Here is a 27931-nt window from a genome sequence, read left to right on the forward strand (position 1 = left end):
GAAACAACAGCGAAAAACACAATTACCCATGAGACAATCTTACTTGTGTAACGTAAGCCGTCGATAACAGCCGTTGCTTATATTCACGAGAACAGCAATTTCCGTATCGATAATTAAAGGCAAATGTGTTATCCTTGAATTTTGTGTTCGTAAAAAGGCGAAGAAATATTTACAGACATGGCAGTGTTAACAAAATCTATAAGTACAAATGTATTTATTTTTGTCACATCTCAGTATATGAGACTTCCAAACTGTTCCCTTTGTTTTGAAGGTAGTGAAGTCAGCAACTGTAGTTTCATTTTGTTTTCGTTTTTTAACGGGCTCGGACATTCACAGTGCCAAACTGAATAAAATCATTACAGCTGATTTCCTAATGCTTGCAAGGTAAAACTTTGGTTGGCTTGCTTGCTTTGTGGGTATAGTTGTTTATTCAAGCTTTGAAAATAAGATTGACATCTTTAAACAATATATATCTGCATAGTTTAACTTGTATATTTTATATTGGAATTTAATTGGTTGTTATCCTAATATGATTGTGTAACGAAAATCGGTCATAGTTCATTTATTTTGATTTGAAACACCAGTTGTCTTTCCCTATTAATTGTGTTTCTATATGTATATAAGTTTCTCCATAGTTGGAGCACCATCTATTACTTAAAACACCCCTAAAATGGGTACAGTCTTGATTTTCACCCCTTCAAGTATAATGGACCGTTCCATATCGTAGTATATAAACCAGCTCAAGACAGAGAAACTTAAATTTCCGACCGTGCGAGGGCTGAAAGGCCAGTCAAGGTCGTTAAACACTTCCATATATAGAAACTTAAAGTTTTTTATTTTTATTTTTTATTTTTTATTTTTTTTGGCGTTGAAGTATTCGTACTGAACACAGCTGAACACAACTCACTAACTTTTTGGACAATCATAATGGAAATACCAGATGAATTGAATGCACTACTAGCATCCATGACGTTAACTGGAAAAGAACCTGCCTGGAAGTTTTCCGCAAGTTCTGACCAGGTGTCAGTACAGCTGACGTGGACCAAGACAAAGGCGAAGGAACCAGAGGCACACTCCAGTAAAGCCAAGCTGGCCCTGAAAAGTAAGCCACCATCCACCAGGAGAAGGGACGCCAAGCGTTACAACCAGTTGGTGCAGGCCAAACGGACTGCTGCAACATCGGCTGAGGTCTCACCACACAGCACCAAGGTAGACCAGAACCAACAAACAGAAGCCACAACAGCACGAGATGGAAGCAGAGAGATATAGTACCCACAAAGTATCAAGGGGAACCTGAGGGCATTTGCATCAAGACGGACACAGTCATCAGTCTGTACAACCCCAGAAAGGCATGCCATCGCCAATACTACCTCCAGCCAACCAAAGACAGAGGCAAGCGATGCCGGATCGACTATGACGAGGGATTCGACCTAGACGATCCCGAGTTGCTCCGGACAACACCACCTCACACATCGCCACTATTGATGCCATCTCAAGAGGCAGTTACATCAGCTCTTTTGATCTTTGAACGGCCAGATACGCCTTATAACACTCCTAGAAGCAAAGTAAAAGCTAGACGGTCAGCAGAACCAGACAATAAGTAGAAAGTCCGCAATACCCTTAAAGGATAGCCGGACAGAAAAACCCATATATCATCATCATCATCATCAGAAACTTTGTCAGTTATATTTGGACCGTTGAAGTGATAACATCAGGGATTATTTTCCAACTGGTAAGTAGAGTGAATTAAGTGATTCCAAAGGATATATATATAGTGTTCGGATTTATATGTGGATATTGCAATAGTGATTGTGATACAATGTATAAAGTGAATCTGATATATATAAGTGGTTATTGTATTAATGAGAATACAAGGTGTATACTTGCTGGTGTTGCAAGTTGTACTATGTGGAAGTGTGAATACTTCATATTTGTATTAGTGAGAATACAAGGTGTTTTATACTTGCCGGTGTTGCAAGTTGTAATATTGTGGAAGTGTATTAGTGAAAGTGCACTGTGTTAAACCTTACCAGTTGGATAATTTTCATTGTGTGCGAACTCAAAGGGATAGTTAGTGCGTGAGTTCAGCTGTGTTTACTAGTATATGATTGTATATGCAGTGTGCATTGAAGGATTTCTGCAAGTGTAATTGTGTCACTGTGTTATTGAGGTTTATTGAACATTCAAACGGTGATACTACAAATTGGTGGATATTGTTAATATATGTTGTATATATGTGATTTTGTGTTCATACGTTTTGTGTGATACTTACTTGATGCATGTTGCAAAGTAATCTGTTGGTGACATGGTGTAATAAAGGGCCGTTTGCATGTTGCATAATGATCTGTTAGTGACATTGTGAATAAATCGGTCTGATACATGTTGCATAGTGATTGCATAGTGACATTGTGTATATATATTCTGTTATGATACAGTGTGTTTATGCATTGTGAATGAGGTACTTCACCTTGCATTTTGATTTATGTGCATTGTGCTGTGTATATAGTTTTCGTTGTGAATCAATTTAAGGGTGTGTTAATTTTTTTGAATAGGACAACTGGTTGTGGTGAAAAATTGAGTTAAGCACTTGAAATCCTGATTTATTCAGATACGGATCCATTGATCGCCCGGTTACACGTTACAATTGTACAATATACAAACAAAGCAATCAATCTATCAAAGTTTTGCCCTTCAAGCATCAGGAAATAAGCTGTAATGTTGTTATCCATATGTATGTGCGACGAGGTGGAAAATTTGATATGTTTTGTGAAAATTGCAGCGTTGGATCTAATATAAAAAAAGAAGATGTGGTATGATTGCCAATGGGACAACTATCCACAAGAGACCAAAATGACACAGAAATTAACATTTATAGGTCACCGTACGGCCTTCAGCAATGAGCAAAGTCCATACCGCATAGTCAGCTATAAAAGACCCCGATATGACAATGTAAAATAACTCAAACGAGAAAACTAACGGCCTTAACTATATGAAAAAATGAACGAAAAACGAATAAGTAACACAAAAAACAAACGACAACCACTGAAAAACAGGCTCCTATATACATGATATATACAAATTTATATACGTTTTCATTTATTAGACAGATTTCTCTTCTTATATATATATTATATTGGGCCGTTGTTTTCTTTTTTTTTTTTTTTTTTTTTTTTTTTTTTTTTTTTTTTATTGTTTTACACAAGTAATTTTTGGGTCGTTTATAGCGTACTTTTCGGAATTGAATCTATGACTACTTACTTTACTAGATTATGTCTTTTTTGAAAGATGTCTCATTTGGCACCCATACCTCATATCTTCTTATTTCTACATACAAAGCACGTTTTAGAATAAAAATTATAGGTAATATGGCACCTACTGTGATCCAGAGGCTAAATATTTGAGATATTTCACATACGTCAACATGACAGCAGCTGAAGGATAAAAAACCTCTGAGGTATATTTTGTGATAAAATTAGATACAAACGAACTTTATCGATGGATAAAGCTATACAAAATGTATTAATCTATATACCGTACCCGCTAAGTGGCGGATCCAAGGGGGTGTTTCGGGGGTTGAACCCCCTTTTTTTGAACGATCAATGCATTTGAATGGGGACATGTAGTTGGAAGCCCCACCCCTTTTTTATCCTGGGTTAGGACCCCCCCCTTTTAAAAATGTTTGGATCCGCCCTGCCGCTTTCATAACACTTATTTTTAGCATTCTGAATATAATAATAATAATAATAATAATATTTTTATTTCCCAAATTACAGGGCCCATAAAGGGCATAAAATCAGATACAATTGATTTACATAATTGGTAACAACAATAATAATAGAGGCATATACATATATATATATTAATATGTTCTTACTTTCAGTTCAGGTCCTGATCAAATTTGTACACATCCAGTACAGAAAGAAGTCTTTCAATGAAAGTTTTCTAGGCAGAAATGAGTTTGGAATGACATTATACAGGTTAAAAGAGTTCAAAAATTTCATAGTGGACAGTGGTCATTTATCTGAATTTTCACTGTTTCAGGTCGTAAAATTATTGCATAGGTACAATGCATATAACTTTAACAAGGCGAAAAAGAAAGTCGCATAGTGAAGCCCGTAAACAATACTTTTTTAATCTGAGCATGCAAATTGAAGATTATGTTATATATTTAACAATAATCACATTCGCAGAACAAAAACATATATTTTGAGAATCCAAGACACTATTTTAGTTGACAGTTCTTCCACTAATTCCACGTGTTTTCCGGTTGTAGTAAACTCGTAGTAGCTAGCCCACAAAGCATTGTAGCTCATTGAGTCGATTGGTCAATTTTTCAAGGCCGTATTGGCCTTCTGTTTGGGAAATTACTATGCAAATAAGTTCTGACGTAAAGAAATCTAGAGTTCTCGACCTGTATATGTAGAGTACACAATTAGTATGAATATTCATGAGTTTTATGAAGCAACGCGAGATACGAGATCACGTCATTGGCACATTTAGGGGTCCAAGTATAATGGACCGTTCCATATCGTAGTATATAAACCAGCTCAAGACAGAGAAACTTAAATTTCGGACCGTGCGAGGGCTGAAAGGCCAGTCAAGGTCGTTAAACACTTCCATATATAGAAACTTAAAGTTTTTTATTTTTATTTTTTATTTTTTTATTTTTTTTTGCGTTGAAGTATTCGTACTGAACACAGCTGAACACAACTCACTAACTTTTTGGACAATCATAATGGAAATACCAGATGAATTGAATGCACTACTAGCATCCATGACGTTAACTGGAAAAGAACCTGCCTGGAAGTTTTCCGCAAGTTCTGACCAGGTGTCAGTACAGCTGACGTGGACCAAGACAAAGGCTAAGGAACCAGAGGCACACTCCAGTAAAGCCAAGCCGGCCCTGAAAAGTAAGCCACCATCCACCAGGAGAAGGGACGCCAAGAGTTACAACCAGTTGGTGCAGGCCAAACGCACTGCTGCAACATCGGCTGAGGTCTCACCACACAGCACCAAGGTAGACCAGAACCAACAAACAGAAGCCACAACAGCACGAGATGGAAGCAGAGAGATATAGTACCCACAAAGTATCAAGGGGAACCTGAGGGCATTTGCATCAAGACGGACACAGTCATCAGTCTGTACAACCCCAGGAAGGCATGCCATCGCCAATACTACCTCCAGCCAACCAAAGACAGAGGCAAGCGATGCCGGATCGACTATGACGAGGGATTCGACCTAGACGATCCCGAGTTGCTCCGGACAACACCACCTCACACATCGCCACTATTGATGCCATCTCAAGAGGCAGTTACATCAGCTCTTTTGATCTTTGAACGGCCAGATACGCCTTATAACACTCCTAGAAGCAAAGTAAAAGCTAGACGGTCAGCAGAACCAGACAATAAGTAGAAAGTCCGCAATACCCTTAAAGGATAGCCGGACAGAAAAACCCATATATCATCATCATCATCATCAGAAACTTTGTCAGTTATATTTGGACCGTTGAAGTGATAACATCAGGGATTATTTTCCAACTGGTAAGTAGAGTGAATTAAGTGATTCCAAAGGATATATAAATAGTGTTCGGATTTATATGTGGATATTGCAATAGTGATTGTGATACAATGTATAAAGTGAATCTGATATATATAAGTGGTTATTGTATTAATGAGAATACAAGGTGTATACTTGCTGGTGTTGCAAGTTGTACTATGTGGAAGTGTGAATACTTCATAGATTTGTATTAGTGAGAATACAAGGTGTTTTATACTTGCCGGTGTTGCAAGTTGTAATATTGTGGAAGTGTATTAGTGAAAGTGCACTGTGTTAAACCTTACCAGTTGGATAATTTTCATTGTGTGCGAACTCAAAGGGATAGTTAGTGCGTGAGTTCAGCTGTGTTTACTAGTATATGATTGTATATGCAGTGTGCATTGAAGGATTTCTGCAAGTGTAATTGTGTCACTGTGTTATTGAGGTTTATTGAACATTCAAACGGTGATACTACAAATTGGTGGATATTGTTAATATATGTTGTATATATGTGATTTTGTGTTCATACGTTTTGTGTGATACTTACTTGATGCATGTTGCAAAGTAATCTGTTGGTGACATGGTGTAATAAAGGGCCGTTTGCATGTTGCATAATGATCTGTTAGTGACATTGTGAATAAATCGGTCTGATACATGTTGCATAGTGATTGCATAGTGACATTGTGTATATATAGTCTGTTATGATACAGTGTGTTTATGCATTGTGAATGAGGTACTTCACCTTGCATTTTGATTTATGTGCATTGTGCTGTGTATATAGTTTTCGTTGTGAATCAATTTAAGGGTGTGTTAATTGTTTTGAATAGGACAACTGGTTGTGGTGAAAAATTGAGTTAAGCACTTGAAATCCTGATTTATTCAGATACGGATCCATTGATCGCCCGGTTACACGTTACAATTGTACAATATACAAACAAAGCAATCAATCTACCAAAGTTTTGCCCTTCAAGCATCAGGAAATAAGCTGTAATGTTGTTATCCATATGTTTGTGCGACGAGGTGGAAAATTTGATATGTTTTGTGAAAATTGGAGCGTTGGATCTAATATAAAAAAAGAAGATGTGGTATGATTGCCAATGGGACAACTATCCACAAGAGACCAAAATGACACAGAAATTAACATTTATAGGTCACCATACGGCCTTCAGCAATGAGCAAAGTCCATACCGCATAGTCAGCTATAAAAGACCCCGATATGACAATGTAAAATAACTCAAACGAGAAAACTAACGGCCTTAACTATATGAAAAAATGAACGAAAAACGAATAAGTAACACAAAAAACAAACGACAACCACTGAAAAACAGGCTCCTATATACATGATATATACAAATTTATATACGTTTTCATTTATTAGACAGATTTCTTCTTCTTATATATATATTATATTGGGCCGTTGTTTTCTTGTTTTTTTTTTTTTTTTTTTTTTTTTTTTTTTTTATTGTTTTACACAAGTAATTTTTGGGTCGTTTATAGCGTACTTTTCGGAATTGAATCTATGACTACTTACTTTACTAGATTATGTCTTTTTTGAAAGATGTCTCATTTGGCACCCATACCTCATATCTTCTTATTTCTACATACAAAGCACGTTTTAGAATAAAAATTATAGGTAATATGGCACCTACTGTGATCCAGAGGCTAAATATTTGAGATATTTCACATACGTCAACATGACAGCAGCCGAAGGATAAAAAACCTCTGAGGTATATTTTGTGATAAAATTAGATACAAACGAACTTTATCGATGGATAAAGCTATACAAAATGTATTAATCTATATACCGTACCCGCTAAGTGGCGGATCCAAGGGGGTGTTTCGGGGGTTGAACCCCCTTTTTTTGAACGATCAATGCATTTGAATGGGGACATGTAGTTGGAAGCCCCAGCCCTTTTTTTATCCTGGGTTAGGACCCCCCTTTTAAAAATGTTTGGATCCGCCCTGCCGCTTTCATAACACTTATTTTTAGCATTCTGAATATAATAATAATAATAATAATAATATTTTTATTTCCCAAATTACAGGGCCCATAAAGGGCATAAAATCAGATACAATTGATTTACATAATTGGTAACAACAACAATAATAGAGGCATATACATATATATATATTAATATGTTCTTACTTTCAGTTCAGGTCCTGATCAAATTTGTACACATCCAGTACAGAAAGAAGTCTTTCAATGAAAGTTTTCTAGGCAGAAATGAGTTTGGAATGACATTATACAGGTTAAAAGAGTTCAAAAATTTCATAGTGGACAGTGGTCATTTATCTGAAATTTCACTGTTTCAGGTCGTAAAATTATTGCATAGGTACAATGCATATAACTTTAACAAGGCGAAAAAGAAAGTCGCATAGTGAAGCCCGTAAACAATACTTTTTTAATCTGAGCATGCAAATTGAAGATTATGTTATATATTTAACAATAATCACATTCGCAGAACAAAAACATATATTTTGAGAATCCAAGACACTATTTTAGTTGACAGTTCTTCCACTAATTCCACGTGTTTTCCGGTTGTAGTAAACTCGTAGTAGCTAGCCCACAAAGCATTGTAGCTCATTGAGTCGATTGGTCAATTTTTCAAGGCCGTATTGGCCTTCTGTTTGGGAAATTACTATGCAAATAAGTTCTGACGTAAAGAAATCTAGAGTTCTCGACCTGTATATGTAGAGTACACAATTAGTATGAATATTCATGAGTTTTATGAAGCAACGCGAGATACGAGATCACGTCATTGGCACATTTAGGGGTAAATTCAGTAAAAAATCTCCCATTGACTTTAATGCTATTCTATGTGTGGAAATAAATTTATACCTGATTTACCTTTAGAAATTAAAATCTTTCATATATCATTCATGAAAGTACAAATGTAGCCCTATCTTTTGCAACAATAAAACATAGGGTCATGCGGCATTTTTGGGCATTCACATGGCCATGTTTACAAACAATGTAGATTCGCACTGAATTCCTATACTGACCCCCATTACTTTTCAACCCTGAAGGGGAAAAAATTAGTACATTCAGCATATATTTACTTTTTTTCAACTCTAGTTTTGATCCATCTACCAACAAATATTTATTACAAACATTATCTGCCAATCAGAAGAGCATATAACTTCAGTGTTATACAGAAAGCTCTCCCCTAAATGGGCGGTCCCTGATGACGTATATTTATTTACTGAATTTACCCCTTTATCTGTTTCGGGTCTCACTAATTAGCGACAAGAAGCGTAAAGAAGCGTCAAGAAGCGACAAGAAGCGTAAAGAAGCGTCAAGAAGCGACAAGAAGCGTCAGGAAGCGACAAGAAGAATAATTTTAGCGACAAGAAGCTATTTAGCTAATTTTAATTTTATTATTATATTGATAGATGAAGAAATTAAACATTTGTGAGGAAGGGATTGTGTAGTTTTTATTATTATATCGATAGATGAAGAAATTAAACAGTATTAATACATGTATACCGTTTATATTGTGACAGTCTATGACTCATAAATGGGATTTTCTGTCTTTGTTTTTTCCTGTAAAAACCTTGTTTTCTTTAATCCCGTGCAAAAACTTTGTTTTTTTCAATAAATTATAAAAAATTAGGTACGGCATGCCGTACCAACGAAATTTATTGGTACGGCAGTCGGCTGCTACCCCTCTGTAAATCCAAACTATAGAAAGGTTAATTTGTGAAAATACGGGGAATTTTTGTGACACTTTTTGTGCAATTTCGTAAGAAACCAATTCGTTTAAAAATGGTTGCCAAAAAAACGCTTCTTGCAAAATAGAAAAATACAATTCTTTTGGAAAATAATGCAAGATATAATTTGTTGAAAATACACAGTACAAGCAGTGTTTGAAAATCAGGCAGAAAATTATTTTTGGAATGGAATTAACAAAGAAGAATAATACAATTGTCCTTGAACTTGGTTATTTTGGCACATAATTTTTCCTATATGTTCCAAGTGTGTTAAACCAGTTTTGGAATATTATTGGACTGTACAGTAAATATGGTTCCGGAAGCTTGTAAAAAATAGATTGCCAATACTGTAATCTTATAAATACAGTTTAGACAGAACAGCAACATCGGCATGAGGAAAAAGTTAACAAAGGCCTGTCATTTTGAGATGTCAACACTTAATGCGCATCCGTTGAGACGAAATAAAATTATATCTCTCAGACCCTGTTACATATTTTTTCTTTCAATTCAGTATTTCAAAAATTATTTCTTGAAATTTACAATCACACAATTCATTAAATAAACCCAGTGGCCAACAATAAACGAATAATTATAATCGTTTACTTATTTTAATAATTGTCGAAGATAAACCAAGAAAAGCGCTCCGAACGCCAAAACAAAATAAAAGAGACATGTTTGTTTGATATATTTCTTCAAATGCAGAAACATTTTAATATCATTTTGGTTCATGTTAATTTTCACTTGGGTGTACAGGGATTGGTGTGTTTTGTTGTTGAGTTGGATATGATTTACAATTGAGATTTCCCAACTATATTCCACTATGATCTTTAATATAAATATATATACCAAAAAGTGCGCATATTCAGAGCACAGAGTCTGATTTCTTTCTTCTACAGTGTACAATTTCAAGGTGGAACTTTTACAATGCACCAATTGTTTTACCTATAGATGATGCATGTATGTTTTCAGATTTTTTTTTATTATATCATTTTTCACGAAAGACAGAATGTTAATTGAACTTACATTTAATACAATTTGCAAGGTTTGTCTGCAACTATGCACACTACCCAAACGTTTACATCATACAGAGAGTATACTACATTAAAAACATGTATTATTTTATCTTTCACTTTTACAACTGATGGGATGTTTTTGTAACCTTTTTTTATGGCTGCATTAGATCTAGAAATGTGTATTTTTTTAGACACAGCAATTTCAAATTGTATTGTATGGTCCTGAACATGCCTGAAATATTTGCCACCGGACATTTTACAACCTCAAATCAATCAATTCAAATTGTACTTGAAAATCACTGTTCACCTAATGAAATTTTGAAAGCTGAATCTCAGAATCCACCCTGTTAGTTGAAAATAAAACTAAATCAGTTAGAATTAATAGGAAATTTACGAAACCAGACAGGGGGAATAAAAAAAACGTTACTCTATATTAAGTAATATGTCATCCTTTTTCTGCCAAATTCTATGCCATGCTAGCGGTCAACCTTAAAGCAACTTATCTAAAAAAAAAATAAGGATGGTGACATGTGTCGCTATACATGCACGGGCTCACAATAAAATCCTGGAAATTGTTAGTTTTTGTTAGTTAGATTCTTTCTCCATATATAAGAGATCGTAATTTATTAGTGAAAAGGTTCGGAATATTTTTTTCGTTACTATGTGCAATTTTCTGCGACTGTCATACAAGTGAGAGGTTTGGCTAACCATAAAACCAGGTCCAATCCACCATTTTCTGCATAAGAAAATGCCTAGCTGAACCAATTCGAAATTTGTTATCCATTTGTTTGATTTTGCAGTTAGATTAAGGACTTTCTGTTTATAGATTTCGTCGGAGTTGTTATGGTTTGTTTTAATGTTGTTTTACTTTTAATAATAACTTTCTTGAATCTTTTGATTCACTCATTTATTAAATAATTGTGTCCTGCTAAATTTTACTTGTTTTTGCGCGTTGTATCTATCTGATGAGTTCAGCCCTTTTCAACTGATTTTTATAGTTTGTTCATATGTTGTACTGTTACACCACTTTCTCAAGTTAAGATGAGGGTTGGGCCCCGCTAACATGTTTAACCCCACCATATTCTGTATTATGTCCCAAGTCAGGAGCCTGTTCTACTGTTGTTGTCGTTTGATGCTACATGTAGATATCATATTTGTTTTCAGTTCATTATTTTGTACATAATTCAGGCCATTAGTTTTACATTTGTCATTTCGTGGCCTGTTATACCTGACCTATTGGTATGGACTTTGCTCATTGTTGAAGGCCGTACGGTGACCTATTGTTGTTAACGTCTGTGTCATTTGGTCTCTTGTGGAGAGTTGTCTCATTGGTAATAATATACCATTTTATTGATATTTTTAAATGTTTACCATACATCATTCTATACACCAAATTTAGTTGACATACTGCTTTGAGAAATGAACCTAGTTATGCAACTTTAACCTTAAACACTTATCCCTGAAATAAGGTAAAGGTGAGGTGAAAACTGTCTGATGGACATGTAGACATTGCAAGGAATCTATATATATATACCAAATATAGTTATTGTATTGCTCTTAATTAGTGAGAAATTCATAAAACAAAAAAACTGCTCTTTTTTCAAGCAGTTGCTTAACCATGACAATGAAGTCAAGGACAACAGGCATATGACAGACAGAAGCTTCTTAGCATGTAATCTGTATACCGGTACAAAGTATGAAACATCAGGGTCTACTAGCCTTTGAAATGTAAGGCAAAATACACATAAATTATGCCACTGCAACCGCCATCGGGTTGTATTCTCTATGTCTTGCACTCAGCGACTCTTGTCAAAGGCAAGACAAAACTAAGGTTCCAACTCCATCAGACTAATTTGATTTTAAATGGAATTGGTTATTTTTCTAGGTCCTTTTGATCATATAGCTCTTCAAATGTTTGGGTAGCTATAAACACATAATGCTATTCGGGGTATGAGCATACAAATGTAACAAGAACCATTTTTATTATAGTACCTTAATTTCTACATAAATGGCCATACTGATCTCTGTCTTTGTTCACAGGGGATATTGTGTCGTATCCCTGATCAATAATCAATCAAACCATACATTCAGCCGGGATTTTTTTACCCTATAAATGCAGAAAATATGAAAGTAAGGGGATGTGATATAGTATCAATTAGACAATTATTCATCAGAGACTAAAAGAAGAGGATGTTAACATTGATAGGTTATCATACAACCTTCTACAATGAGCAAAACTCACATACAATAAGCTATAAAAGTCCCAAGCAAGTCAAGATTCAAGAGATAAACTGAAGTCCTGCTCTAGTTAAATACAGAAATGTCTCACCTTTTTGTAATTTCGATAATGCAAATGTTGAAATTAAAGTAGCAATACTTTAACATGTAAGTTATGCAAATATTCAAAGTCGATGAACCATGACTGAAGGTACATGGCTAACCAATCTCCATGGAATGAGATGTGCCAATGCTAATATAATTGCATACCAAATACCATTGACTTATTCTAAATCTTTCCTTTTAAACAAACCTAAACACAAACATTACCTTGTAAACTATGTGAAAGATCAAAGTCAATGAACCATGATCAAAAAGGGGGAGGGTTAACGATACTTACAAATGCCAATAAATGTGCTTACCAAATATCATTGGCTAAACATTAGCAGTTAATCTTAAACTGATATAATCACAAAAACTGGTACATGTAAACTTAGAAAAAGTGACAAGGTAAATAGGCCTTAACTTAGGGGACGGAACAAATATTCTCCATGAAAATGAGATGTGTTAATTTTATATACAACTAAACACCAATTAACATTGACCTACCACTAATGGTGCCCCTTGAACTGACCTAATCATAAACTAATGCATGTTAACTTAGCAAAATCAAAGTCTATGTACCATGACTAACGAGGCGAAGCCAAATAATCTCCATGGAAATGAGATATGCCAATGATATACAACTGCATATCTTATATCATTGACCTACCACTAGTGGTTCCCCATAAATTGACCTAATCACAAACTAATACATGTAAACTATGAAAAGTTTCATAGTAAATATACCTTGACTGAGGGGACTGGGCCAAATAATCTCCATGGTAATGAGATGTTCCAATGCTATTACAACTGTATACAAATCATCAATGACCTACCACAAGTGGTTCACCATGTACTAGACCTAATCGCAAACTAATACATTGTTGACGCCGGAAACAGCATACTTATAAACAATAAACGAAAAACGAATATGATAGACAACATCTAAAGACAGCCCCTGAATTACAGGCAGTTGATTAGCAATGAATGTATGCATGCATCACATTGCTACATGTATTGTGAGGCTTGAAACCAAATTTCAGGAAGAATTTATACACAGTTCATGAGAAATATGCAACCGTGATTTCCTACATGCACATGTTAACAAGTTGATGTTAAATGAATATGAAAACGAGGCAAAAATGGTACGTGTGTGTGGTGAAGATTTGTGTGAAAGGCCTGCCTCCATCTCTTCTTTTGATGGCTGAAAAGAAAAGTTGGTATGAATAGAAAGAGATGTGTTATATTCATGTTTTGGGTCTTCTGTGTATCGGGACTGTCTCACACAATTCATATATTATTTTCGGAAAAGATCGAACATGTTTTAGCTATTAGGATTACATTAAGTGTCGTCTGTCAATGCAGTAGCATGGTCATCATGTAATAAAAACTGATTTGAAACAAAGTACAGTTTATTCGTCACTCGTTACTTGTGCATTCCATAGTCCCCCAGCCAAGTACACGATATGGTGGAGGATTTTAAAAGATGACAAACTAGTTTACCGACATTGTTACGTTTTCCTGAAATTTGTAGGAGGTGGACAGAATTCCGTTTGGTGTATAAATTGGAGGACTGCCTCGCCACTTCTAGCTTTGAATATCAAGTTAGCGAAATATAAAAATCTGTTTAGGGAGGACTGCCTCGCCACAAATTCTTGGATCATTATTTGCATAAAACAGTGTGAATATCAACATATACATCAAGGTAGGATTGCATAGTATTGGTGAGGGTTGTCGTGGTACCACAGGATAATGCTAGGCGTTGTTTTAGCATATTTTGAATCTTATGCATTACTTTACGACTTAGCCGAGCAGGATAAACGCCGAATCGCTTTCCACTTACACCTGAAAGGACCCGAACTTACATGGTTCAATTCTTTAAGCGAAGCGTCAAAACAGTCTTGGCAAAATATTTATGTTATGTTTTGATGAAATAAAAATACATAAATTCTGATTTACATAGCGCCACAGTTGTCATGGAAAGCGAATTATTTCAAAGTTTGATTTTGTCCCCCGGTCAGTCGCTCGAGGACTATTATAGTAAGATTCTAGAAAACGCACAAATTTTGCAAAAACCACATCATGAGGTAATAGCTAAATTTATTTAATAAAACATAATCCGCAACATCAGCATGTTAAATCAACCGAGAAAGCTTCAGAGCTAAGCGAAATGAAGGAGCAAATACAGTAGCTTACAGATCTTGTTTCTAAAATGAATACTGGTCAGCATTCAAATACACGTAATGAAATGCCCCCAAACAATACCCTTCCACGTCAGTCTAGGTTTAATAATGCTGAATGCAGAATATGTAAAGGGTTATGTCATTTAAAACGAGTGTGTAACTGGAACAGGGCCGGTTTGTCACAGCCGAACACTCAATGTCAGCTATGTCATCAGTTTGGACACACCACAGCCTTTTGTTATACAATTAGTAATATAGTTCAGGGAAATCAAATGAACCTGGTCGACAGGCACAGCCGTCCAGGGTTTCCGTAGTAAGTACCGACAATACTGCGAACTCTCAGTTTTTATGTATGCAAGTTGTTTTTGATCAGATGAATGTAGCTGCACTTATAGATACAGGTATACGTAGCTCCATTAATGTTATTTCAAAGAACTTTTTTGATTCAATTTTTGATAAACATAAAATTTCATTTGAACAATTATCCGATCCTGAAATAGACTAGCTAATAACGAAAAGATAAAAGTGTTCGGAACAGCGAAGCTAAAAGCTATAATTCATGACCAGGAACAAATTAGTAATATTTACATCCTCCTAACTGTTTTGCATCCACTAATTTTGGGGACTGAATATTTACGAATATTTTAATTTGTTAGACTACAGTGAGTTTTCTAATGGTGTAAAAATCATACATGTCTAGACTACAAAGAAAATCTGTATTGAGCAAAACACTGAGCTTTTGACGTACGGCAAACTGCCAAATTGTGTAATGGTAGGGTTACAAGGGGTATGCTCGAATAGTCAATGTGCGGTACATCAGGGACTTCTGATAGTGAAATCGCTTGTTGTTGTACCACCGTATCACAGGGTTCCTATAAAGATATTTAACGCTAGTAACGTTCGTATTACACTGCCCAAAGGAAAAATATTGCAGAATTTACTGTATTATCAAATGATAATTCATATGTTAGGATGAGTTACAATACAGAAAGATTTAAAGTACAAAATATAGAACTTGTAGCTGGATGCATTGGGATTGTTGGAGGACAGAACATTCCTTTCAACCCGAGCAAATCAGAAGATTTGAATGTGAACATGGTTACCGAATTTTGCAAGGAATTTCACATGTTTCATTTATCCGAAGATTTGAATGAAACACAACTGCTACAACTACAGCTATGTCTCTAATTGAATCGAGATTTGTTTGTCACGAAAGATAATCCAGATCTTGGATTTACATCTCTTATTGAACATAAAATAAATCTCAAACCAAATGCAGTATCGAAACATCAGAACCCATATAGGTTACCACCGTATAAGCGTGAAATATTACGGGAACAATTGGACGATTTACTACATGTACTACGACAAGGTATCATTACACCCGTTAGTGAATCAGAGGAATTGCCAATCACCAGCCATGTCCTTTAAGTAGCAAAGCGCAGTGCAAATGCCGATAAAAAATAATCTAAAATTTTTATCACCTATCCTTCCAAGTCATAATTTATAAAAGAAAAAAACAGTATAAGTCAAAGTATGGTTTTCAATACGGAGCCGTAGCTTTCACCAAACACTAAGCTATTAAGGACCCCATAATATGACTATTATTTAACCATTCGAACGGAAAATCTAACAGTTCAATCTTTATAAAAACAAGAGAAATAAAAAAACACGTATGAACCACATCAATAAACGACATTTACTAAACATCAAGTGCCTGACGCAGGACAGGCGGTACAAACAAATGCAACATTAGTGTACAATCACAACATGTTAAATGCAGGGAAGTTATACTCTTTAACATTTTACAATCAATTAGGACATTTTGCTATAAGAGTTTTTTGTTTAATTGATTTGAAATGGCGCTATTAAAAATATACCTTGCGAATCGATCTCAATCGGTGAGTGAACAGTATTTCAGTACTTTTATTGTTGTCTCGTTTTCACTTCATATCTGCGCTTCCTGTGATCATTGATCTCTTACTTCAAACCCAGGGCAACAAGACGTTTTTTCTAACGGACTGTCCAGAACTGTACGTTTGATTTATTACGTTGTATATACTCATTTGTACCTCACTATGTTCAGATTTATTTCAAGATAGATAAATAAAGGCCTTTTCAAGTTACTGAAAATAAGAAATTAAGAACGATTTAAAAAAATAGACTGAACATATGAAGGATCATACAATTGATTGTTAAACAAATAAATAAATGAAATGAATAATATGATGATTTTTAAAATCATAATAAAATGAACAACTGGAGGATTTCATTGAAGAAAATATGTCAGAAAAATTCCGTTGATGCATGTCAATTCTGTACCACTAAGACCTCACTAAATACAAAAACCGTTGATGTAGGTTAAGTATGTACCCCTAAGACCTCACCAAATACAAAAAACGTTGATGTAGGTTAAGTATGTACCCTAAGACATCACCAAATACAAAAACCGTTGATGTAGGTTAAGTATGTACCCCTAAGACATCACCAAATACAAAAACCGTTGATGTAGGTTAAGTATGTACCCCTAAGACCTCACCAAATACAAAAAACCGTTGATGTAGGTTAAGTATGTACCCCTAAGACCTCACCAAATACAAAAAACCGTTGATGTAGGTTAAGTATGTACCCCTAAGACATCACCAAATACAAAAACCGTTGATGTAGGTTAAGTATGTACCCCTAAGACATCACCAAATACAAAAACCATTACTACATGTTTAATTTATAATCTACAGACATCACCAAATACTTAAACCGTTGATGCATAATACTCTTCTAATCTTAAGACATCACCAATACAAAAACTGTTGATACATGATAATTATGTACCCCTAAGACATTACCAAATACAAAAAAACGTTGAAGCATGATAATTCTGTACCCTTAATACATCACCAAATACAAAAAAAGTTGAAACATAATAATTCTGTACCCCTAAGACATCACCAAATACAAAAACCGTTGATGCATGATAATTCTGTACCCCTAAGACATTACCAAATACAAAAAACGTTGAAGCATGATAATTCTGTACCCTTAATACATCACCAAATACAAAAAAAGTTGAAACATAATAATTCTGTACCCCTAAGACATCACCAAATACAAAAACCGTTGATGCATGATAATTCTGTACCCTAAGACATTACCAAATACAAAAACCGTTGAAGAATGAAAATTCTGTATCCCTAATACATCACCAAATACAAAAACCGTTGATGCATGATAATTCTGTACCCCTAAGACATCCCCATCAACAAAAAACGTTGATGCATGATAATTCTGTACCCCTAAGACATCACCAAATACAAAAACCGTTGAAGCATGATAATTGTGTACCCCTAAGACATCACCAAATACAAAAACCGTTGATGCATAATAATTTTGTACCCCTAAGACATCACCAAATACAAAAACCGTTGATGCATGATAATTTTGTACCCCTAAGACATCACCAAATACAAAAACCGTTGAAGCATGATAATTTTGTACCCCTAAGACATCACCAAATACAAAAACCGTTGATGCATAATAATTTTGTACCCCTAAGACATCACCAAATATAAAAACCGTTGATGCATGATAATTTTGTACCCCTAAGACATCACCAAATATAAAAACCGTCGATGCATGATAATTCTGTACCCCTAAGACATCACCAAATACAAAAACCGTTGATGCATGATAATTCTGTACCCCTAAGACATCACCAAATACAAAAACCGTTGATGCATGATAATTCTGTACCCCTAAGACATCACCAAATACAAAAACCGTTGATGCATGATAATTCTGTACCCCTAAGACATCACCAAATACAAAAACCGTTGATGCATGATAAATTCTGTACCCCTTAGACATTAACAAATAGTATAACCATTGATACATCTTAATCTTCTAATCTAAAGACATCGACAAATATGGCCAAATCAAATAAATATTAAGTATTTAGTTACATGACGTATTAATTGTTATATATAATTTTCTAAGCCCTTAGACTCTGAATAAGACAGTTAGAAATGAAGACAAGGTTTCGGGGGCGGAGGTTAGTAAATAGTCGTGTGGTAAAACGTTCCTTAATTAAATATAAGAAGATATGGTATGAGTGCCAATGATAAAACTCTTCTTCCAAGACACAATTTATAAATACAAAACCAGTATGAGTCAAAGTATGGTGTCCAACATGGAGTCGTGGTATACACCGGACATTAAGCTATAAAGGACCCCACATTATGACTAGCGTATAACCATTGGAACGGGAAACCCAACAGTTAAATCGTTATTACAAAAAGAGAAATGAGAACCACGTATGAACCACATTATCAAACGACATTTAATTAACATCAAGTGCCTGATTTAGGAAAGGTGCACACAAATACAAGATAAGTGTACAATCACAACAATGAAGACACATGTTCAACGCAGGGAAATTATACTCTTCAACATTTTACAATCAATATGAACATTTTGCTATGAGAGTTTTGTGTTTATTTGATTTGAAATGGCGCTATTAAATACATACCTTGCGTATCAATCTTAATCGGTGAGTCAACAGTATTTCAGTACTTTTATTGTTGTCTCGTTTTCACTTCATATCTGCACTTCCTGTGATCATTGATCTCTTACTTCAAACCAAGGGCAACAAGACGTTTCTCTAACGGACTGCCCAGAACTGTAAGTATGATTTATTACATTGTATATACTCATTTGTACCTCACTATGTTCAGATTTATTTCTAGATGGATAAAGAAAGGCCTTCTCAAGTTACTGAAAATAACCGTAACATACAATTCTAGTGAGTCAGAACTGATCGTCGCCCGGAGATATGCAAACGATATAGCCGGGCGCGGTGAAAATTGTTGGAATATAGTCTGGAACAAATAATCCTGCTACTGGGAATTTTCAGATGATTACCCCAGATGAGATATGAAATTTATGACTTTCGAACATCGGTTTTCTACTGTTTACCTTATATAAGTGATATTAACGTTTTTTAGTTAATGTAAAGTTGATTGGAAGAAGAAAAAACACCCAACACTGCAAATATATGTACATGAATATTGGGCCAGTTTGATATGAACACTGAATATAAATTATGTAATTTCAAGTGACCTCTTTAGATACATGTAAACCTTGTTATTACGAAATATTTACTTGGTGACTTTTTTAAATAAGATACACGCTTTGGCACTTCGAGGATAGCATTATTTACCTTTTTCCTCGATGTTTGTAAATATATGATATATACGAACTCTGACTAATAATTTTATAATTTATAGTCAATAATTTAAAAAGTTTCCATTAGGTCTCTATGTTAATTGTTTTTGAAGTGTTGATTTCCTAATGGAGTAAGTTTAGGTAGTGTTTAGGCCATCCATCTAAATAAAAAAAAAAACATACATGTACGTGTAATGTTTGTGTATTTATACCATGTGACTTTGTATATTAAGATGACCCTTAATGACCATCAAACAAAATAAGCTAGATTTCATGTCGTGTGATTTTTATAATTGTTCTATATATGATAGGATTCTGCATTGTCCATTTTCTATTTAATAAAAAAAATTATTGGTATTAACTAGTAAAACAGTACTTTATAAGCAAATAAAATGAACCAATGAAATAATAAGAGAAGTGTTAAATCAAAACATCATATTGTGTCAAACAAGTATAGACGTATTTACACTTGTATGCAAATATGTCCGCCATTTCGTATAATCACACAGGTTCCTGTAAACTTTGACATAACAATTCAAAAAAATTGACGTCACAATACAAAAGTGATTGTTGCTTGACGTCAAAAGGTTATTCGGAGGCGATCTACGGTCATTTGGAGACAAAATTCAGCTAAATACAAAAAGTGTAAATACGTTTATTGTTTCAAAGTATCGTATACAGTTACATTAGTAACGTTAATGAAATAACGCGCGGTAAAACGCTTTTTCGAAAAGATAGGAAAATCAAATTTCTCAAAGACGTTTCGTTGTAACTGTTAATTTTAATTTCAAATCGAATAAAAATAACTTGAAAATAATGTTTAAATATAATGGACCTACATCGTTTTAAAACTGTTTTGATTTACCTAAAAAAAATAGTTTAATACTGAACCAGAATTGACATCTAGCTGATAATAATTCAGGTTCTCCTAGTAATAAATCGATACTACTTGTGAGTTTAAATAAACAAACGTAGAGATACGCAATATAGCAACTAATATATTCGGTTAACATGATAAGCAAAGTCAGTACAAGGTATTTGATAAACGTGTATTGTTAAAATACGTAACATAATCCATAGACACACCGCGTGATCAGTATTTACTTAAGGTAGAAAATCTACAAAAGGTCAATATCACGGTTTCATTATGTTTATCTAACATTAGTTGCTTGATAACATTATCTTTATGACCAACATTTAAGCGTATTTCTAACTAGCTTCATTTGATAACATTATCTTTATGACCAACATTATAGCGTATTTCTAACTAGCTTCATTTGTCTTGTGGATAGGTGTATTCGTGTTTTGTGTTATAGCTAATATATATCATTTTATATAATTTACAGGTTTCCCTAAAGTTGTCTCTTTGCTAATATGTTCCTTTTTGTTGTATGACTTTTGACGTCCCTTGGTATTTACAAATCCAGCTATCGGGATCTTGGGCTTATAATGTTACTTATGCAGGTGCATCCAGAGGTGCAATTCATATAATATAAGGATTTTGCAGTGGAGTTTTTATTTTCTTTGCCCTTGTATTTATATTTAACTTAATTTGTATTTTATCGAGAAAGTGGAAGCTATTCTGTATGTACTATCAACTACAAACAGAAAGTGAAAGCTATTCTGTATGTACTATCAACTACAAACAGAAAGTGGAAGCTATTCTGTATGTACTATCAACTACAAACAGAAAGTGGAAGCTATTCTGTATGTACTATCAACTACAAACAGAAAGTGGAAGCTATTCTGTATGTACTATCAACTACAAACACAGGCTTTGTTGTCGTCTTGGTAATATTCATTTATAATTACATTAGATGTATGTTTCATTATAATACTTTATTTTGATTGGCTAACTGCACATCACTTGTTATTCCGTAAGCAATTACATCACTCAATAAAACTTTTCATTCAAGATAACACGTGGTCCCACAATAAAGTGCACAGGTGAATAACATACAAAAAATATAAAATTCGTGATTTCACGATCATAGCTGAAAAATGAAATTATAAGTATTGAATGTTTCTTTTTGTAACTTTATAGGGTTGTAAAAGCGTTGACCGTGCGTACATTTTTAGTATGAAGCGCTTCCGCCGAGGAACGCCATTGCATACAAAGTCAGACAGCTCAATATTGAGCGTCATCTAAGAGACACGTGGATAGTTGATGGGAAAAGTTATGTAAAGGACAATCAAATGCAAGTCCATGTTGTTAACACAATGCCAGCGTCCCTACGTTTTGTGTCGATACACTGCTGTCCAGGTTCTATGGACTTCCTTGATAGGCTAGACTACAACAACAATTGTTTTTCTTTGACAAGGTATAATCCCCCCTCCCGGCTTTTCATATATTAAATGGAATGTCCCATTACGAAATTGTTTCAATGCAGCATTTTTGTCTACCATATAAGACTATGGAGCAGTCAATATACAAGACTCAGGGCGGATATATTTCAAACGAAGGGGCGGCTTTATTTCAGAAAACGGAATCTATCTACTACCGATGAGCGGAAACAGACCTTTTCGCTATTTAGGAATCTACGACACTTCAGTAAACTATTGACGTAATACAACAATCACTTTTCCTTTGTGGCGTCAGACATTTTCAATTGTGACATCATTTTTTTTTTCGAGAATCAAAGGCTATGTGATGTCTAGTAATGACGGACAAAAAGCATTGTACGACTTTGCCCCTCTGCAGAGCTATAGAAAAACAGTACATTAACGGGTGTTACACGGACTCTTTTTAGACGATACACGGATTCTTTTTAGTTGTTACACGGACACTTTTTATGAATAGAATCAATCGTGCGTGATTAGTGAGTTCATGGGCACTTTAACTTTCAATTAGATTTGAACTTTTTGGTTCACCAACTTATTTCCTGTCCTTTTATTCACGAAACAAAATATTTACGTTAGCATCAAAAGAATTATCATGGTCAAGCAGATGACAAATTAATGTTTTGCATGATTCCCGATTTTCCGAATACCGTTAATAGTGCTCATTGGCGGATCCAGGAGGGGGGGTCAATGCATTTGAATGGGGACATATAGTTTGAACCCGCCTTTGTCCTGGGTTGGGACCCCCCTTTTTGAAATGGCTGGATTCGCCCCTGGTTCTTATTTAAACAAAAACATTTGGGTGATGGCGTTGAAAAGTAAATAGTTAATATACTAAAAAAAAACATTCCGCCCCCTTTATGTAGCAAAGACGTTACGCATGATATTGGTGTCACTTTTGGTAACGTCGTATGTTAACGTCAAAGTCGGTGTACTTTATTGACGTGATGTTTTATTGCCTTCCAGTTTTTAAACGCATTGTTTTTGTGAATAAAAGGAGGTAAGGATTTACACCATGTTCTCTGTGGAACAAAAGAAATTATGAGGTATACGTAGTGTTCTATGAACGAAAAAAGATGTTGGATATTCAGTAAATGGGCATAAAGATTTGTCGCCTACGATTTGTTATTATATATTTCATGTAAATTATTCAGAGACTATTTCGTGTTGGGGGTTTTAATCAAAACTGGTGCCAATAGAAGCAGAACTTTCATAGTTTTTTTGGTAAATTATTTGTTGTGAAGCGTTAATTATCAATTTCCGATGATACACACAAAATTGATTTTCATCCTAAAATTTGCTTTATATTCCAACTATCTTAATTTGAAATAAAAGTGACTAAAGAAAAATTATGACCAAATAAACAAAAATGTATTCTGCGTCCTTCCACACATGGTTGGTAAATGCCGTCAAAATGTATAGTTTTGCATCAAATTCTAATGATTTTTTATTAGCTGACCGATTTATTTGTATGTTCAGAAAGCCAGGACTATCAAAAATATATGTATATGAGCATGTAGCTACATGTATAATGATCAATAAAATGTACGTCACACCAAAATTCACGGTATCACAATCAGAGTTATTTTTTTATATAGTTTTGTAGAGTTTTGAAAATGTTAAATGGAAGACTAGTATGAAATTTTGAACTTAAACTTTTACGAATAATATACTTTTAATGAATTATTCTGTTCTTTTTAATACAATTCTATTGGTTATTAAAGAACAGATTTAGCGTAATGTGGTTTTATCGTTTTTTCTCTCTCGATTTGCTTGAAAGTAAAAGCTTTATAGTTTATACTAAACATGAAATAAATCAACACTAAACAGTAATTATTGCTTTTTTGTTTCCTTAAATAGTAAATGAATGTGAAAATAACGAAAACAGCTCTTGTTTTCAAAACTATTAATAAACATTAAGTATAGGAACATAGGTTTAGTTGTTATAGCTATAAAATCACTGACAGGTTTAATCCACAATTTTCTACATAAGAAAATGTCTGTACAAAGTCAGGAATATGACACTTGTTATCTATTCGCTTGATGTGTGTTACCTTTTGATTTTGCCATTTAAATTTTCGTTTTTAATTTTCCTCGGAGTATTTTTTGTGATTTGACTTTTTATAAATAAGTATTTTGAACTTGACCCACGCTTTAACCGAAAATTAATTGATTGAGAGTTGGTGATTAACGCAATTTCAGCAGTCTACTATATGAGAAGCATATGTTTATTTCTATCCAATGGGCCCACAAAAGCATATAGCATGTACAATAAAAGATATTATTTAAGACACCAACAGACAAAAAAGAAAAGAATTGCGTCCAAAATTAGTTTTATTTGCAGAGGAGGCCGCAGTGCACAGAGAAAGCACCTATCTTCGACTGGAAACCGTCACTTCCTAGTAAATATAAGGATCAGCGAATTTACAACCTCGATGTTGACACCTAGTAATCAGTGTAAATATACTTCTTAGATCGCTCGGAAAACAATGCCTAGGAAATTCTTTAAATAGTAGAATTTAACCAAAGAATTTAACTATTGCAGATCACAGTACGGCTCTCAACAATGAGCAAACTTGATTCCGCACAGTAAGCTAAAAAAGGCCCCGAAATAAAATAAGGTAAAACCATTCAAACGAGAAAAGTAACGGCCTGATTTAAATACATAACAATCAACGGGAAAAAAAGATATACAGCAACAAACGACAGCCACTGAATTTACAGGCTATACTGACTTGGGACAGGCACATACAGAATGTAGCGATAAACATGTTTGCTGGCGCCAAACCCTCCCCTTACCTGAAAGTGAAACAGTACAACACATACCCTAGCACATTCAAAACTAGTATCATTTTCTTCTTTAATTTAATTCAATGTGTCTCAAGTCGGATTTTTTCTTGTCAAATAGATATAGTCGACTTTGCAATGATTTAGGTTTCATTTATAGTTACTGAGATCGATAATGAGACAATTAGGCAAGTAGGGGGCAGAGTTTGGTGTTGTCTCACAAAATTTGTTTATTCGTTCAACTCGTAAAATATTGCTGTTTGATTTAAAAAAAAAAACATAACGAACAAAAAGACTTCACCGATGTTTACTGGGTATGTACCGTAAGACGATACATATACGTGTACTTATTTTAATTAAGAAACGTGAAATAAAATATATGGCATCGTATAGAATGTATCATTTATAATGATTTTTTTTTGTAATTTAAATGTCATTTGTTGCAGATATATATATAAAAAAAATCTCCGAATTTGATTTATTGCTGTTGTGCCGAAGTTTGCGTTAATTCCTAAAACGATCAATATTCTAATTGATACGAATATTATTCAAGATATATCTAAATTTCTTATTTGGTCTCAGGAAGATTTGTGTAAATATGTTTAATATTTGTTGTTGAGTTGCTGTCTGATTGAAATATACTCAAATCAGATTTTATTGAAATATTATGGTATATTTAAATGAGAAACGCATTTCAACGAGGTGAAATCAAATATAAATTATAAGTTCATATTTTATATATACTCTCTAAGTAAAATAAATACGTTACAAAACACATTAACGTACCAAGTGAACGTCAAAAACGTCAAATTAGTGATGCTGTGACATATTGGTAGACCACTATGCGACCTCTTCATTTTGATGATTTTTTAGATTTCTCTTTACTTTATACATGTTATATACATCAACATGTTCCTTTTGCAAAGGAATTTGACTTTATAGTGATGTTTTTCGAAACACTTATGTTGTTTTTACTTTTTTTACGATAAGTAACAACTTGTCCTTAATAATTCTAAGAAAAAATGAAAATGCTTTCATTATGACATTTTGGTAGACACTCTTTCAACGCATCGATATTCGATACTAATCGATAAAGATATTATTTTAAGCAAAGAATATTTTCTTTTGTGTTTGGAATTTATCATGCTGGCTTCATTTCTCCGATCTTTTATGCAAAACACATTATTTTTCGGTGTTTTCTATATGTAATGCGGGAAAAGGGGAAAGAATCGCTGCACTGTCGGGTTGTCTCCCCTTTTCCTCGAAAACGTTAGTAAACTTAAATGTCGGGGGACTGGCATCATTTACTGGGGACTATTCTCGCTTATATCGTATTCTCGGATAAGGAATCTTAATTAGCCTCGGACAATATCTTCGCTCTGTATTTTTCGGTGTTTTCTATAACCAACACCGGAATTTCTAACGTAAAACGTTGGTGAAAATTGTTAGTGACGGGAGACCTTTGAGGTTAATATTAATATACTAAATATTTTTTTTGTTTTAATGCTATAAATGAGATTACTGTCCGAATAAATGCCGTTCAAATGACGTAATAGATTAGGAGGCATGTTATATTTCATGACTTGATGAACAATTTTGCATATTTTTAATCAATATTGATAATTTCTTTATAGAACAAGTTTTTTTAAACGTTATTGTGACAGTGTACTTTGGGCTAGATTTTTGGTAATGATGTCGAAGTTTTCAATGATTTGCTCATTTATACATTGGATTTCTTTGCTTTCATAGAATTTTCAAAATTTGTTTAACAAAAGGATATTCGCAATCATAAATTTGAGAATATAATCTTCTCGCTATAAAAACATTTTAAACGGTTGTTCCGTAAGGGAGTTATATTTCTCCTTGGTGTCTACAGTCAAAATTGACTTCTTTCAAGACCTACTCGGTCCACAAATTGCGTTATTTATGTTTTAAACACATGTCACCCCAAAGGCCTAACGCTCTACTTCCCAATGGTGTAGCAATATTATATATTATAAAGGTATATAATATATAATATTGCTACACCATTGGGAAAAAGAGCGTTAGGGCTTTGGGGTGACATGTGTTTAAATACTAACTCACCAATACACGATTGATCCTATATAAAACAAAAAGTGTTCATGTAATACACGTCCAAATAAACAGGAAATCTACAAGAAAATCATTCAAATTATGTCATCAATTTTAGGCGGTAGGCTGCGATTGGATCATATAGTAACACGTGTTTAATCCCGATCAACACTTGCAGATCAGAGACGAGCATGAATTTAAAGAAACAACAAAGTATATGCCTGAATATATATAATATTAAGACAAAATCCATTTTTTTCATAAACATTTCATTCACTAATGAAGTAGGAAATTCATTCTTTTGATACCGTTATATTGTAAGTTATATCAGTGGCAGATCTAGGTCTAAATCCAGGACAAAACAGGGGGGGGGGGGGTCCAACTTTATGTCCACATAATGCATTTGAATGCATTGATCGTCAAAAAAAGGGTTGGTCCAACCCCTGGGACCCCCAACACTGCATATTAAATTCATGTATTTTGCAACAAATGCGCGATTTTTACGATTTTTTTTAAAGGAAGAATGGGAGGATGGAATGGCACATCCTGCATTTTTTCATCAAAAATAAAGATCACAGCCTGTTTATTTTAAATGAATTAACCCCTCCTCATTTTCCGTTTTATTCATACAAATCAAACGTTATCTTACTTATCACTAAAAAAATCTTAAATATATTACTTTTTTACAAAGTTGCATTTTAAAAAGACTTAAATGTGTACAACATTTATCTTTTACTTGAAATGGTTCTT

The 27931-nt window shown here is 34.1% G+C and overlaps 1 long non-coding RNA gene across 1 annotated transcript in view; it reads left to right on the top strand.

Moving 5' to 3' along the window:
• Positions 1-19352: 19352 nt before the first annotated feature.
• The window catches only part of LOC134691499 (uncharacterized), a 28955-nt gene continuing 20376 nt past the window's right edge, over positions 19353-27931 (top strand). The window contains exon 1 of the long non-coding RNA XR_010102155.1: positions 19353-19438. This is a non-coding gene — a long non-coding RNA (uncharacterized LOC134691499). The remainder of the gene's footprint in view (positions 19439-27931) is intronic.

The sequence above is a fragment of the Mytilus trossulus genome, chromosome 11 (assembly GCF_036588685.1).
Source record: "Mytilus trossulus isolate FHL-02 chromosome 11, PNRI_Mtr1.1.1.hap1, whole genome shotgun sequence".
NCBI classification, from domain to species: domain Eukaryota; kingdom Metazoa; phylum Mollusca; class Bivalvia; order Mytilida; family Mytilidae; genus Mytilus; species Mytilus trossulus.